The 17382-nt window shown below is 46.7% G+C and overlaps 1 long non-coding RNA gene across 1 annotated transcript; it reads left to right on the top strand.

Annotated features, from left to right (window-relative positions):
- Positions 1-3419: 3419 nt before the first annotated feature.
- LOC125944649 (uncharacterized) lies at positions 3420-10724 on the top strand. The gene is made up of 2 exons (XR_007466327.1): positions 3420-3575; positions 10588-10724. It is a non-coding gene; the product is annotated as an uncharacterized LOC125944649 (long non-coding RNA).
- Positions 10725-17382: the final 6658 nt, after the last annotated feature.

Here is a 17382-nt window from a genome sequence, read left to right as displayed (position 1 = left end):
CCGATTCCTATATAAGAGGGATCAACCACATTTTTTTTTGCATGCGTCAAGACTGCGCTGTGTGCGCTTGAGATTTTGAAATGAAGATGCGCCGCTGGGCTTCAGAACAGCTACCACTCTGGCATATAAATGTTCCAGAACGCGTCTTGTTTTACTTCATCTGCCGTTTCTTCTCTTTAACACGTCTGCGTGTACGGTGCTTACCGGTTTCTCTAGGGACGCCCTGGGAAATTGCGTGGCTTTAAATCCACCAATACTCTATGGAAAGAGAGAAACAAAGAGCTCATTATTTAAAAGCAGAGAGGTTTGCCTGTGTAGAAGTATTTGCCTAGATGCTACTCTGCAAGGCAAGGGAAGAAGGCAAAAAAATGTCCTAGGAGAAGGAGGGCAGTAAAAAATGACAACAACAACAACAACAACAACAACAACAACAACAACAACAACAACAACAACAACAACAACAACAACAACAACAACAACAACAACAACAACAACAACAACAACAACAAAAAAACATCACTTGAAATTTTATTTCGCTTTTGACTCCTACTTGTCCGAATATACGAGTGGTCTTAACTTCACTGCTACGTTTTTATGCGATGTAACGGTCCGAATAACAGCTGTAGTTTTGAGAGAAAGCCCATTGATTAAGGTAATCAAATAAGAAGTCCAGTGCCTGTCGTTGCCTTGACTTTATCGAAAAAATCATGAGCCATTCCACTCTGTGAAAGTGGATTACCAGCGAAGCTGTTTAGCACATGACACAGACATGACGCAGAATGTTGAACAAAGGTACGAACACATTTTAAGAGCGAAGCACTTTAGGGGCCCGGGATGCCGGTTTCTAATGTGATGTCATGTCGTCGTGGTCACGCACAAAGATCTACCGAGAACTCACGTCTCGTTCACTTGGTATATACCAAAATTGGCATGGAAGGGTACGAATGTATGACTAACGTGACTGCTAGGTCATAACATCAATAACGTAACATGCTCGTCAGTTACGTCACGATTAACGGTAATAAAATCACGTGTGGCGCATACCCGCATTGGCTGTGCGGGTATGAGCCAGTGATATGTGGGAATTAGCAGAAACTCGTGCAAATCGCTTCCGAAACGCCAGTCTAGTACGAGCTCAGCGCAAGAGAGGGCGCCACCACCCCACAAGTGCTCGATTCCTCCTCACTTGTGCGAGAATAGCACAAGAATAACATAAGGGAAACACCGGCGCATCACTGCTTCGCACTTCCCCAGGTTCCACGATCAGTGGAACTGCATTAGCGCTGTATTTGAGCTACAAAAGCGCGTAATTTGAATTCAGCGCTTAATGTAGCTCCAATCCTGCTCAAATCCTGCACTTGTGTAGTTCAAACCAACAGTGAGTTAACATAAGGGAAACACCGGCGCATCACTGCTTCGCACTTCCCCAGGTTTCACGTTATTGGAGCTGCATTAATGCTGGATTTGAACTACACAATCGCAGAACTTGAACAGGATTGGAGCTACATTAAGCGCAGGATTTGAGCAGGGTTTGAACTACACAAGCGCAGGATTTTTTAAATGCGACGCATTTCTTGCCGGCGGCTATTTTCCTGGATTGCGAGTCTCGATAAGATAGCCTTCATCAGACTCAACTTAGAATTGTTATTCAGTGACCACCTAATATTTGCCACATTAGTTTTATTCGGTCTCGCTACGTGGCTTTTGTTATCACGTTTCTGCTCTCGCACAAGAAAACGCTTGCGACGTCAGATAACGCATGGTTCTTGAACCTAGTATAGTGCTTTTCCTGGAAGACGGGCCCATCGCGTATCAATTTGTAGGCGTGCTAATAATAGATTGTGGTACGTTCGAGAATTTACCTCGTCGCAGCGACCGCACCTGGAAAATTCAGTGACGCACGTGTAGAAGTGGACGGGCGCAGGCGGCAGTCATTGGATCGACGACCGCCGACCGCACTTGTTGCTATCGCTTCAACCGAACATTAGCTTAGAGAGATCAGGGGCCGAAATCACAAAGGTTTTTGTTCTTTTTCTATAGGTCGCGGCCTTCACTAATGATATATTCGCTGTCACTCTTGCACGAGTTTTGTTTGTACGAACTTTACTAGCGTAAGAAGGTTTTGTGAATGTGGGCCCAGGTTCGTCCAATAAACCGTTTACAGTTTATTCCATTTCTGACCGCCTGCATGTGCACTGTCACAGCTATGCGACAAAAATTGGAGGACGCTTAACACGGGGCCTCTCCTGCGCCTTCTCTGGACCTAAATAAAGTTATTTCACTCACTCACGCTTAAGCTTCGCCATTAAGAATGGAGCGCGATAGCGTTATCGGGCCCCGTTCGCATCGCATTTTTCTTTGAGTACTCTCCACTGCAACACAGAATGTGGGAAAGTCAGCTTACAAAGACCAAGCTTACACCGATCCCCTTAAAGTCGGCTTCACTTTTAAACAGAAATGGATCACTGGGAAGACGTTTTTCCAGGGGCAATATAACTCGTCTTAAATTTAAATGTGAAGGCCCTAGCACCTTTTTTTATAATTTTATTAATTGTTTGCTATTGCCCCGACGCGCGCGCGTGTCCAAAACGCATTAGGCAGGCGAAGTCCCAATTTGACCTGTCGAGGATGAGAGCGCCATCTGGATATGAATTTCGCAACTAAGCTTTCCGAGCGTGCCGCTGTTGGTATGGTAGAAATGCTGGAAAAGGGGTTTGTGTTTGAGTTTACTCGTAACAAAATTATGTTTTCTCGTACATTCAAATTAGAATCCGACGCCACCATGTCTGTAGATTGTGGTTAAGTCGTACTTTGCCATTTTTCTGACGAATTTCACTGTGAGAAATTCAATTTTTGTTCACTAACACCTTGTGCCACGCGGAGGGTTGGGGGTGGTTGGGGATGATTTTAGCTGCCACAGACGCCGACGCCGGCGCCTACACCGGATATTCTGCGACACGGGGCCCTTAACGCTCTCGCGTTAATATCAAGCGTGGCCCCGCCGTCAACGATGCAAGTCCCTGCTGGTTGTGCGCAAAGAAACTTGTTGGAAGTGATGCTCTGAGAGCTTCTCTGCAATGTCACCGTGTTTTGACCGTTGTTATGTCGTTGTGCGTGTATTACCCGTTCTTCCACACGAACTATTCGCATAAGTGCAGGAAGCTATATCTGTAACTCTGCCCCCTGCTCATGTATGTCTTGCATGCATCATTTCATTTGTCATCGCATTCACCTGGAGCAGTATACTAGGCGTGCCGCCAGGCAAACCTCTGATGTTTTCATTAAGGAGCTATTCTCTGTCACCTTTTTCGTTAGACAAGGCTCCAATGTTCCCTTCTATTCTATCACGTCGACAATTATAACGAAAGCTGGAAAATAAAAACGCCTGTAATAAAAAGAAAAATAACTTTTTCAGCCTGCACGACCAGGACTGGAGCCCTGCATGCCAGAAACCGAAGTTCCCGCGTAGCCACAAGCGGCTTATACGAAGACCGCTGCCCGGGCACTGAAGTCGGATTAGCGTTCATCGCCGTCGTCGCCCCGGCTTCTAATTCCTGCACGTCCAAGCACCCGAAGTAAGAGAAAAAAATAAATAAAGGAGGAGCGCATAGTGGAGACTGCGTCTCTTTTCAGCAGGTCGGCTTTGGTACGGTAGCGCGAAAGGAAGTTTCGGGGCTGGGCGCCGGGTTTGTCGTAATTGCAGCGCCTTTCGTCGATCGGCCAGCACACGCGATGCTGCCCGGAGAGTGTCCCGTATACCAGTGTGAAAGCCAAGCCGGCATGGTTCACCCCTGTGAGTACATACGCGATTAATGCCTTTACTCGCAGTTGGGACAGAGAGGGAGAGAGAGGCCTGAGACGCTCATTTTCTCTCTTTGTTCCTTTCGCCCGCTGTAGTTTACTTACGTTCATACACGCAGCTTTACGCTCGCTGACGTGCGACTGAAGTTAAGATGTAGTGTCTCCGTCTTTAATCTTTGTCTGAGCCGACCTATTTACGATATGAACTGTTTGCCTAAGAGAGGAGTAGCGAGCATCATTCAAGATGCCAACTTCTCCTGCACACACATGTAATAAAAAGGAAAATAAAAAATAAAAATGCAGAAACAATAAACAGTTTGCTCAAAGTACATTCCAGTCAGATTATTATGCACCAGAAAATTATTTATGGTAAAGATGACTGTCAACCGGATTGGTATCCGCTTTTGATTATGTGTTAACTGTACCTGCTTTCTAGTTTTTAATCCGACAAATGATATAGTTTTGTTTAATATACATTTTCTATGTTAATGGGGCTAAGAGTATTCGAATTGCTGCTCCGGGAACCTACTTGTGCGTGATAACGCCCGACCATGCGGAATGGTTCAAGTACCGTCGGGAGCAAAAGTTTAGAAACCATGGCATTAGCGAAAAAACGAAAAAACAAAACACGAATATCTAATGGCATAACTTTGCAACGTAGAATTCTGGAAATGAATTGTATTGGCTGAACACAAAGACGTGGGCTGTACCAATTTATTTTCAGCTCCATGACTATAAAGGCTGCCAACAAAAAGAAAAAGTTTTTTTCGCGACATCTGTGGTCTCCAGGCTTTTGCTCGCTTCTGTACCTTAGAGTGGTGCTCGAGCAGGCAATGGTGTTATAATGGCTCTTACAAAGATGCTTGCTGACATTTTAAAGAGTTCCGGTCGAGTTTCCAATACGTATATTGAAAAGCTATAGAATTTCAGTTTATGCTTTCGTAAGAGTGAAAAAGTATATTTCGCTATCCATAGGCCGTGTTGTTAGCTCAAAGCGCCATGTTTCGGTTGCTTTGATGCATAGCACGTGAATCTCATATGCAAGTAAGTACGCTGAATTTTGATCTTGCCCGTATTTCGCCTTATTGTAATCATTAAATAGTGCGGTAAAGCAACGCAGGGGCTTTGGGAGATGCGTCGTAGTCAAGGGGTTGAGAATAATTTTGCTCACCATAGCGTTCTTTAACGTGCACCCAAAACATGGCACACGATAGTATTTTGCATTCCGTCATCATCGCAGGGGTCCAACGGCGATAAAATCGTCGCCGCGCAACGCGCGTTGTGTGTGCGAGTGAAAGCTTGTGAGGGTGAACCGTGATCCGGCAACCGCAGCTTTTTACCTAGCGCGCTAGAGAGAGGAAGGTGGCCGGAAGCGCACGGTCTTCGTTCAAGCGCGAGGCACGGAGAGGAGGCGACGGAGACTAGAGGGGGAGGGGGAGGGGGGGAAGGTGCGTTCTGTCATGTAAGGGACTATGGTTCTGCCACGACCGCTGGATAAAAAAAAAATGTCACAGTTTCGCCCTAAGGGCGAAGCAAGTAAGGTGAGCGGCTTTGGTAGCAATATGAATTGTAGTAAACATGAGCTGATTAAGTAAGCAGGTGTTGCTGCGGCGTAAGTAGACCGACATGAAGAGAGACTCAATGACCAGGAGAAGGCGCGTGTGAAACGGTGGTGTTGATGAGAAGCGCTTCCCGTGGGCAGCGCGTGCGAAGGGACACACCTGTAGCGCTGCACTGCCGATCCGGGCAGCATTGCATGTGTAGCGTGCGTTGGAAAATGTGGCCCGACTATTACTAACTGAATGAACAAGCGTGGTGTGAGCGCGCACAAACAAACATGAATAGATCACACTGAATGACTGCAGACAACGACCGTCAAAACTCTGGCAGCAAGCGGATACGCCGCAGCGGCGAAGGTACGTGCGGTCTATCGCTTCAACGGAAACTGAGCGGCGAACGCACGGCGCATAAAGGTCAGAGCCGTGTGGAGATAAGAGACGGTGCGAGCGAGCGACGAGCGCGGTTGTTGGCAGAGTGAAAGTGCCCCCCCCCCCCCCCCCCCCCGCTCCCTCCGGCGCTGGCTTCCCGCTTGCTTGCTTTCGCGTGGGAGATTGAGTGCGTTCGCTCTCCGTGATAGCGCGCGTCCCCGCACGCTTCCGCTCGGTCATACGGCACGCGGCGAAGATTTTATCTATAGGGAACCTCACGGCGACGGCGACGGCGACGACGACGGTGACGCCGACGGCAGAAATCCGGTTTAAGTGTCCATATAATTGCTATCGCAATAAAAAAAAAGGTGCGGCTCTCCCTGCAGGCTTGCCGGTGCATCGCTGATACCTTTTTTTTTATTCAGCGGCCGTGGTTCTGCTTACGCGGCTGCTGCTCACGGAGCTATCTTGAAAGCGATCTGCGACGCGGCCGAAGTGTGCGCCCGCGGGTGCCTCGTCTTCAAAGCGATCTGCGATGGGCCAAAGTGCATTCGCTGAGTGCAGATAGCTTCGTATGCGCTGCGCTTTCGAGGTTTAGCTCGCGTTGAAGCGAGAGCCAGCGCGAAGGTCAATTTGCTCGCTGCCGCTGGCGCGCTTTCTAACTCCAGCGTTTTGACGAGCTCCCGCGGTCATCGAGCGAGATGTATTCATGTGTACCTGTGCGCGTGTGACGCCGTGCTTGTTCATTTAGTTAGTAAGCAAATATTTACAACTTTATACGGCCGATAAAACTACTATCCTTATTTTGTATAGCTGTCTACTAATTTGCTATCGCAATCGATGCTGCGCCTTTCGGGCGAAACTCCGACATTTTTTTTTGTCGTTGAGCCGTTTGTTTAACGTTAGCTGGGACACCCTATATAAAGAAAATGCCTTTAGACTGCTCATCAACACTTCTTCAATGCTGCAGAATGCATACCTTTGTGAGTGTTACCCCAGTTAATGATAATAGTGCTCTAAACAAAAATGTGCATGCTCCAGACTGCTACAACAATAAGATATATGTGCTACAGACCGCTCCAAAACCAGAATTTGTCTGTTCCAATCTGCTCCAAAAAGAAATTTAATCTGCTCCAGAAATTGCTACAAAATGACTTTGGGCATTCTCACCCCATGGCATCAGCAGCAAAAATCCATAGCCACTGATTCGCAGTGGTGGGATCATAATTTTCAACTCGTTCCACAGCTATGTCGGACAAAAAATTAATGGAAATTTTGCATACTTGGCTTCGCAGTACAGAGCTTATTAGACACCCCAACGGTTTCGTCCGCATATTAACTTTTGTAATAATAGTAAAATACGCTGAGGTGGCTCAGTATAGCTAGGGTGTTCTGTTGCTGAGCACGAGATCGCGGATTCGATTCCGAGTCGCGGCGGCTGCTTTTCGATGGAAGCGAACGCCCCCATGTGCTTAAATTTAGGTACGCATTAAGGAATCTCAGGTGGTGAAAATTAATCCAGTGTCCTTAACTATGGCGTTCTTCATAACCCACTGTGCAGTTGTGCGACGGCAAACCCAACAATTTATTTCTTTTAACAGTCGAACGTGGACGTCGAAAGCCCAGGTGGATGCTATCACGCTTCGAGAAGCCTCCCGCGCTTTTAGTGCTAGACTGCGGGGTTTATTGCTGCTCTGCCAGTTTTGTTTAACAGGGCCCAGAGTTCACTTTAACCATACAAGAAGCTTTGTGCCTGGATATGACTATACCTTGCTAGGGACTCTCCGACACATCCCTATATCGTTGGTTTCATAAGTTCTGTTTTGTACGTCTCTCACCTGCCATGTTATCGTAATATGGTAATAAAATTCATCATGGGCAGGCCACTTCTTGAGCTGCTTTATGCATTATTTCCTGCTCACTTTTTGTAGTCGTGTTCGTGGACTGAAGCTCATATTTATTACTGCGGCACGTCAGTGATATCGAATACTGATAGATAACTCTATTACGGTGGTCAGCGAGAGACGCGCTTACTTCGTTGCATACCTGCACATAGTATAATAAGAACGCAAGAGGAAAGGTCTCCTAATTGTCTCATATCGTAGTAGTGGAACTTTCGCAGAATTCGGAAATTTCTGGAAATGGATCGCAAAGAGATAGTCAAGGATATATGGAGACATGAACTTTGCGGATTCCAAGACATATTGGCACTCTCGGGCTCTCAGGCACTTTGCTCATGCCGTAGCAGTGCAGAATACCGATACTGAAGAGTGCGATGGCGCCAGCAGCTCCCATGATTGGCGAATGCACGCTGATCCTCTGCGCACGGAATAAAGCTGGCGTCCGCGCCTCCCCAGTTGCGGAGGGTAGGCACCAGGAAGGGTAGACAGAAGAAAAAAAAAACCGATAAACTTCGCTTTAAATACATGGGCTACTGAGTACGTACTCGAATAAACAACTCGAGTCATGAGTATGTGGGACTGGGCATGCGCCCTTTCTTGGCCAGTGCCCCAGAAAATCCCCAGTGGTCCAGAAGCCTTGCCTCAATATACAGGGTGTTTCAGCGAACACTTTCAAAAATTCTTAAAGGTTGCCTGTGGCAGATAGCACAATTCTAGTTGATGAGCTGGTCTACTCGAAGAGGCGGACATTACTTGCACAAAAAATTGAAATGCATAATCAAATAATTAACAGAAATTCACTAATTAAGTTTTTAACTAATTGCCTGATGGCACATACTGCAATTTACAAATTGTAGCCGTGGAGTTCGCAAGGCGGATCCACTTGGAACGAATTCTCGGGATGACACCAGTTTCGAGATATTAATTCCTGAACTTTGCGGAGAAATGCGTTGGCGTTCCAGTTAGGTTCTTAACAAAACGTCACTTCATGCATTGAAGCTCAAAATTAACTGGAACGCAAACGTAGTTCCCGAAGACGAAGCGGCAAGATTATACTCAAGGTTTCATACTTACCTGCCTCCAGCTTGGAAAACGCGGGCTGGTTCTGGTCATCTCGTTCTTTGTTTTGTGCGGGCAGACTAGCTGTGCGTGGAACGGTACACAACGTTCACTCTATCCAAGGATATGTGCTGTATACTCTAGTGACCTCAACATGACCAAGCCTTCAAAAAAAAAAAAAAAAATGACGGGGAGTGCTTTGGGCTGTTTTTTTTTTTTTTTAAATACCTCCTCTTTGCAGAAATGCCCCTCTGATTATCGTTCTTTAATCTGCCACTGGCCGAACCTAGCTGCTTCCAGCTGTATCTGCTCTTTAAATTCTAGTCAAACAAGGTTATCGCTTTTTCGTGCTGATTGGATGAGTAAGTTCTGTTCAAATATAGAGTGGAAAGATTTAGTTTGGTTTCAACGGATTAAATATAAAAATATAAACTATGATTCAATTTGGAGCCTAACCTGTACCACCGAAGTATATCGGGGTCTACTAATAGAAATAAGATTGCAGATTTAAGAGCAAAAAAAAAAAAAAGAAAGTGGGGAGAAGCAGTTATTTAATTCCTTTAATTTAATTACTTTAATTTAATTTAGATTCTAACGTTTTGTTGAATCTGGCCGCTTTTCTTTCTTCTTTCTGCATTTTTTGTCCTAAAAGCTGAGATATGGAAGTGCACATCTAGCTAATGTTCACATCAACTCGAATCCAGTGAAGGGCCCATTTAGAGCGAACAGGCATGTACAATAATTACCTACGGTTCGGATGGTACTCGTACGCCGTCTGGACGAGGTTCAGGTTTTGTGAATGGAATATATATACACACATTAAAGTTACTCAAAGTATGAGTAATAACAAAAAAAGGAACGCAAAATGAACAACACTTTGTCGATAGTGTTGCGGATTTCATAAATAACTCTGCAAGTCGCACTGTTATGTGCTCTGGACGTTTCTCGGTGTTCGCTTGTTTCCGCCGGTAGCATTTGAGTTTTAAATATTTTATGGTGGCATCAAAAGGTCTATTGATACAGAGGGCAAGAGCATTGTTTAACACTGTAAACACTGGCAAGAGCCAGTGTTTAAACCGGCTGGCTACCCTGTTTTTGGCAAATAGGGTAGAGGGAATTAAATCTGAGAGACAGACGAGATAAAATAAAAAATAAATAAATAAAAGAAGAGGGACAAAAGAATGTGCGCACAAATGCGATGTAACTCAGAACTATTGAAGTCTGTCGCACAGTCCCATGTCCACAAAAATTGGAGGAACGCTTTCAAAGCCTTCCGTGTTGAGGACTTCTTGAGTGGAAGCGCTCGACAACGTACGCTCCTATTTCTTACAACAGCTTGTCGAACATAACACCCACGATTGGACGACAAACTTTAGTGTAATAATAATGACCTAATTTTTTTCATTATTTCTTCGTGGATCACCTGCAAGAATATTGCTGAGAATACTTGCTATCCCCCCCCTCCCTGCCCCCCCCCCCCTCCACACACACACAAAAAGATCAGCGCGCACTTACTGTTTGACGCCCTCTGCACAAGATTTGCGCACTTGTTCGCAGTGGCCTTCAGGAATTATTTCGCGTGTGGGTCGAACAAAAGGCAACAATCTTCTTCCCGTGGCTTTAAGCTATAGCATCGCGAAGGCGCACTTCTAATTTCTGAACGGCAGCGTTTAGTGAAAGCCTAGCTTCTCATTTCCCCCGTTTTTCTCGTCTTGCTATTTTTGTTTTTTCTTTAAAATAGGAGTGCTCGTGGAACTAAGTCTTTCATGCCACATTCAAGGACTAATAAGCTGGTGTCAAATTTCGAACCGCACAAGTACGAGTGATTTTTGCCCTTTGTGCTCTGATATTGCGTTGTAGCCATGCTAACAATGAATTGCACGTCTATTTCCTCGTAGGCATCCCCCATACCGAGGCAATCAAAAGTGACCAAAGATTCTGGCGCTACGCATAGCAAATTGGAAGCACCCGTCCAAAGGCGTGAACAACGTACTCGATGGGAACAAGTATTCGTTATTAAAGACTTTGAAGTGTTTTCTTTTATGTCTGTTCAGTAAGTTTTAAAGATGAGCGCATTGAGCAAATGAAGAGCGCCTTTAGGACAGTCTGCCTGCTGGTCTACTGCTCCGCGCAGGCCAGTGCTGTAGATCGAGGTTTGTACGAGAGCTGTCAACTGCGAATCTTTCTCAAACCATGTTTTCCTCATATAAGCTAGAAAACTAAAGAAGAGAAAACAAGGATGTGTGCATTGGTAAAAAGCTACCAGGTTTAGGAAAGAATTTAGAAACAGACCTGACCGCCTGCGTGTCATATCTCCGAATTTCGGTTTACACAAACATAACAAACGACTTTGATCTGTGGTTTCTCCGAAACATGGCACAGGACGTTAATTTTATGCGGAGTTATTGGCAGTCTTTGTTATGATCAATCGATTCAGCAATAAAAAAATAATTTCAATAAGAGATTGAGTCTGATTTCGCTAAGCAGTAACTGCAGTAAAGCGGTTCTTAAGAACTGACGCCAATCGTGATGTAGTTACGTCCGCTCACCGAACTATACTCAAAGAAAAAAAAAGAAAAGATGTTTCCTTCTCATGGAGCCCTATTCAAACCGAAGCCTTCGCCACTCTCGTCCGCTCGCCGACGGCTCTTTCATTGCTGGTTCACTATGACCCATCTGCAGCTACTGAACTTCACACGGATGCCAGCGGCCATGGAATAGTGTCTGCTCTCGTTCAACGGGACAACAACACACAGCGCGTAATTACATACGCCAGCCGCCTTGTGTCGCCCAAGAGAGGAATTTTTCTATCACTGAACGTGAGTGCCTGGCGTTAGTTTGGGCAGTAGCTAAATATCGCCCTTACTTATTTGGCCGCACATTTTCTGTATCACCACGCTCTGTTGTGGCTCTCGGCGCTCAAAGACCCGACTGGACGATTGGGTCAGTGGGCGATGCGGCCCTTTATCTGGCCCTTCATACGAGCACGCCGACTGTCTCTCCCGTCAACTTTAGGACCACGGAGACTATATGCCCAGGACGCCATTTACGAATTGTATGACATTTGCAATGAACAGCGACTTGATGACTCTTTACGTATCCTCATCGATCACGTAGCTTCTGTGCATCCTTAAAGCCGCAGTTGGCGTATAGCATTTTGTCCTGAACTTTCGCCCACAAGGCCCAGAACCCTTGCTCATTCTAGCTCGCAATCTGCGGGCGCAAGTTCTTGAGCAGCTACATGATGCAACAATGGCCGGCCACCTCCAGTATTTACGACCGTGTACGGTGCCGCTTCAACTGGCCCGGCCTGTACTTCCCTGTGCGCCGCTACATTGCAGCCTGTGCGCTCTAACAGTGGCACAAACGACCTGCTGGGCTGCTTCACCCCATCGATGTACCTTATGAACCATTCTATCCCGTTGGCATCGATCTCCTAAGCCATTTTCCTTCGTTGAAATCCGCCAACAAGGGGGTCTTCGTCGCGAGTGACCAGACGACGCTACGCCATCACGCAAGCTTTGCCTACAAGCTGCGCTGCTGAGGTTGCGGATTTTCTCCTGCATGACGTCGTATTCCATCATGGCGCACCGCGGCAGCTGGTCACTGATAGCGGCCGCACCTTCTTGTGCCAATTTGTCGAATACCTTTTTTTTTTGCCGAGCACAAACTTTCCACCGCCTATCACCCGCAAACCATTGGACTATAATTGGGCGGCTCAACGAGGCGTTGACGGAGATCCTATTAATTTATGATTCTGCAGACCACAGTGATTGGGCCAACACGTTACCCTACATAACCTTTTCTTTTCATTCGTCACGTCAAGATACCGCCGTTGTTTCCCCATCTTATCCTCTGTTGGCCGCCACCCAACTTTGCCCTTCGACACACTCCCTCCTCCCACGACCAAAACTGCAACTGAATATGTCCACGACATCTTCGCCCGGGCTCAGACAGCTCGCCAGATTGTTTGCTCACGGATCACGGCCTCACAGGCTGCACAGAAAACCAGGTCCTGACAGCTGCCACGGGACGCTCGGTTTTCCCCTGGGTGCCTATAGTTGTCCTATTGACACCATGAGGCCGCGTTGGCCTGTCTAAAAAACTGCTTCTGCGCCACACAGGGCCTCACAAGATCCAGCTCTAGCTAGGCGACGTAAACTACGAAATCTCCCCGCTGGATTTTCACTCGTCTTCTGCCCCTGTTCCCATTGACGTTGGCCACGTGTTCGGGCTGAAACGCTTCTTTGCCGCAATTTCGCCTCCTAGCTGCGAGTGCCGAGGCGGCACCTTTCCAAAGTTGTGGAGCAGTGGGGCGTGACGCCGAAAACACAGCTGATTGTCAACTAAGAAGTCTATTTGGCGCGAAGGGCGTGTAATAGGTTCAGGCAGCCATTTGTTTATGCAGTGTTGCCACAGCTTGCAAATAACCTGGAAATACGCATTTTCAAGGGAAGCTTGTATTGGCTCACAAGTTTCGGTGGCATTGTAGTCACGTAAAAACTCACGCATATCCAATGCGGGTATGAGCCAGGGACAAGAAAGAAAGAAGGAAGGAAAGAAAGAAAGAGTAGGTGCGGGGAGAGCTGCGCCGGTGCCGGATCACGTGACGCACGCGACCAGTCAGGGTCGTTTGGTGTGTCGCGCAGAGGGAAAGGGAAGAGAAGGGGGTTGGCACACGCTCCGCCGGGCTTCTCTCGCCTCAGATCAGCTTCGGCGCCCGGACGGGAATGTTCGCGTGGTGCGTTCCACCGAGGAGCAGGCTGCGTTTGAGCAACGGTGCTGCGAACTCGCTCGGGAAAGGGCTCGTCGTCGACGTGCCGATTCTAGCGTGAGAGCTTCCGAAGCCCAGGCGAAATGTCAGCGTCGTCTTTCCCTCCAGAAAGCCGACAACGGTGGTGCACGCCTTGGCAACGCTTTCGCCAACTTCCCCGGTGCGACGGCCAGGTTTCAATGCGAGTTTCTCAACCGTAACTTCAGATCCAGCTGCAGTGTGTGTGACCGGTTGTGGTTCGAGCACAACGTGGTACTCGTCAGTGCAATTCGTTCCGAGGAACACCGAAGAAACAGACGACAACCTTCGCTTACCTCCATTTCCTCGACAGGGGAGGGGCTGCTGATTTTTTACATAATTGCTTGACTAATTCTGCTGTGTGAGTATATGCTAACGATGTTAAAAACGACTGACCAATGAAGAATAGTTTTTAAGCACGAGATCGCGGAATCGAATTCCGGCGGCGGCGGTCGCATTTCGATAGAGGCGAAATGCAAAAACACCCGTGTGCTTGCGTTGTAGTGCACGTTAAAGAACCCCAGGTGGTCAAAATTAATCCAGAGCCCTCCACTACGGCGTGCCTCATAATCAGAACTGGTTTTGGCACGTAAAACCCCAGAAAGAAGAAGAAGAAGAAGAGGAACGAAAAAGTTTTATAAGATAGCCATAGGCTGACAAATGTCAGGGCGCAGGCATTACCTTATAGGTTCTACTGATGCCGGCACTGACATTTCGGAAAAGGTGTATTATTAAAGAGGCACTAATCAACACAAATTGATACAGACGTATCAGTCCGCATATCTCTATTTGAAGACATGCACTGACTCAATCTGCGCTTGCAGACTATTAAAATTAGGAAGAACAGCCCTAACGTTCGCACTGAATATTCATCAAAGGCTGTCATACCTTGAGTCACGACGCTCACTTGGCCCATTGATTAACGCTGTCTGTGCGTGCAAAGGCACTTCTAACTTACGTTTTTTAAAGACACTGACTTCAATGAAAATAATTTAATTAGTTTTTTATGTTACCTGTTGTGTTTTGTGGGGATGTTGCATGTATGTTATACCCCTGTCAAGCGGGCAAGTTAAGTGCACTTACGGGGAGTGCACTTCGGGACCTTGAGTGACACTTTAGGCTACGCGGTTCTAAACGGGAAAACAGAGTGCACTCGCAGTAAAATGAAATGCCAGCAGACTACGAGCGCGTTTTATGAAGATGTAGATTAAAAAGAAAAGTACTTAAAAAGAGTGATTGTCTTACGTTGTATTATTAATTAAAACAAACTTAATCTATGTTTTTTCAACAAAAAAAAAAAACGAAAATATTTTTTATTTTAAGAGTGTGTCAAATCAATGCCGGCCAAGAAAAATGCCTAGCCAATCCAGAACGACATAGCGGCGTGCGACGAGGCGGCATTTGATCCTGCTCGAACAGAATATGAACGTGTTTTACTATTATTTGTGCGCAAGAGCTATTCAACCACTAAAATGAACTTCTGTGTCCTTTTTTATGCATTACATTTTGTACCATTGAAACCGCTGGCGACGAGGCTACGCACTCGGCCACCAAAGTGCGTTCCGTGAACGCACTTCGACCGGAGTACACTCTGCAGTGAGTGACACTCCACTTGAGACGTTTAGATTTGGCAAAGTGCACTTAAACCGAGTGACACTCTCCGTAAGTCCACTTAACTTGCCCGCTTGACAGGGGTATTACATGGCCTGTGGATATCACTTCATTTTTTGATCCTGAGTCTTAGCAACACTTTAGATAACCTCGGACTACAACTCTCGCCAGAGAAGACGGAACTGATCAGCGTAGACGGAAAGAAAGCGATCAATGTAAACAAGCAGATCACTTTACACATAGGCCAAAGCGATATTACGTCGACCAATGGACAAATTAGGATCCTCGGAGCACAGATTGCTAGCTGCAACAGCCCCCAGTTATGGATTCGCACACTAAAGCAAAAATGGAGACCGCTATTGCACATGGTTAGACGAATATCGAGCAAGTATGCCGGAGCCCATCAGAAAGCGTGCCAAACGCTTGCAAAAGTAGTCGCGGTTGTAAGGATTCTTTACGGGGCATCCGTGTATGAATTCTCTGCACGAGACCTCGGCGACGTCGAAAAGTTACACAGGGCCACCCTCCGTACGATCACTGGGCTACCGAAGCACACGAGGAACGAGGACCTGCTCAAGCTGGTAACGATTCCACCCATACGGGTCAAAATCAATGAAGCACGAATTCGAATGCGATCCCGGTTGGAAAACACGACTCAGGGAAAACAGATCATGGCATGGGATAAACAAGTCCATGCGAAGCCAGAGCCCGCGGAAGCGACCATAATGCCACTATGGGAAGCACCACTGGGCATACGGAAGCAACAACGCGCTATCGCCAGACGAAACGCGGAAACTAGAAAAATATTTGAAAAGAGATTGGAACTAAGAACGCCGCAGCACACCATTGACATCTACACGGACGCTGCAATCAAAAACGACATGGCAAGCATGGCCTGGGTTAGCACATATGCACCCCAACACAATGGCTATCACACATGTCAGCTTCCCGGGGGTGCAACCTTGCACGCAGAACATTTAGCTATATGGGGAGCGGTCAACACCATTCCCATTGGCACGGGAGACATTGTAGAGCAGAGTGTGCGAAATAATTATCGGATCCTTACTGACTCGTAAGAAGCGGTGGCCAAATTAACGGTGCCTACGACAGATGATGTTGTGGCCAACGACACCAGAAAAAAGCTAAAGAGAATACAGGACAATGGGACAAATGTTGAAATCATATGGACACCGGGGCACATCGGCACGGATGGGGGAAACACAGCCGCTCACGCAGTTGCCGCGCAAGCGGGTGGGCTTGATTACACGTACAGATCTCCACACTCCATTTCCTCGCCAAACCCCGCCGACCAAAATCCATACCTAAAGATATTGGCCGAAGGCTCTCCTAGCAGAGCACTGATGCATTACATTCGCACTAAAATAAAAGCAGACAGTAAACGGAGACTATTAGAAGCTACACCAATACATGTGTTTGACAAGGGCGGGTTTACTCGCACGGAAGAGGTTTTTTTGAACAAGGTTATGGCCAACGCTGCATACACACCACACATACTTGAGAAATGGTACCAAACCAGACAAGCTACGATTGCGAACACTTATACCCGATGCACACATTGTCAGGAGTCATGTAGAGCAGACTTGCAACACCTCCTTTGGAGCTGTGCAGCTTTTTCACGAGGGAGATCCGACATTCAACATTTACTGCACGGAAACATCAGAACACTAGGAATTGGAATACAAACTAACCCTGAAACACAGAAAGCCATTGCGACATATGGCAGACAAAGTGGCTTGTTTCGAGTAGTGTAGAAGGGGTCGACCAGCCCGTGCGAGAGCGGCGGAACTGAACATGCACCTGAGACTGCATAAAGCGGGAGATCAAAGACTGAGATGAAGATGTGCCTCAGCCAACAATATGGGAACGCACATTCCTTTCCCACCTAATCCCCAACAGTGGCCTAGAGCCCTTCCTTAAAATAAAGGCTTTATTCATTCATTCATCATACCCATCTGGAGTAGCATGCTGACAAGCCGCCAGGCGGTAAAGGATCCATTAAAGAGCTATCTCTCTCTTTCTCTCTCGTTGATCTAGATCGTTATAGCTCTGCTACACTTGAGTGGCATTTATTGACGTGACATTACGTCATCGATATGTACATATTTTACATCGATTATTTTGTTTTTAATCTCGTTTCTGTATAGCAATTAACCGAAATATTGCTTCACCAACTAAAAGCCATGCACCACCATTCACCAAATCAAGAATAAGCTCTCAATCTGTCAATCCTCCCATGATGAAAGTCAATAAATGAATTAAAGGCCTTGCC

Source organism: Dermacentor silvarum, chromosome 4 (genome assembly GCF_013339745.2).
Source record: "Dermacentor silvarum isolate Dsil-2018 chromosome 4, BIME_Dsil_1.4, whole genome shotgun sequence".
Classification (NCBI taxonomy): domain Eukaryota; kingdom Metazoa; phylum Arthropoda; class Arachnida; order Ixodida; family Ixodidae; genus Dermacentor; species Dermacentor silvarum.
This window is presented reverse-complemented; position numbering and strand designations above follow the sequence as displayed.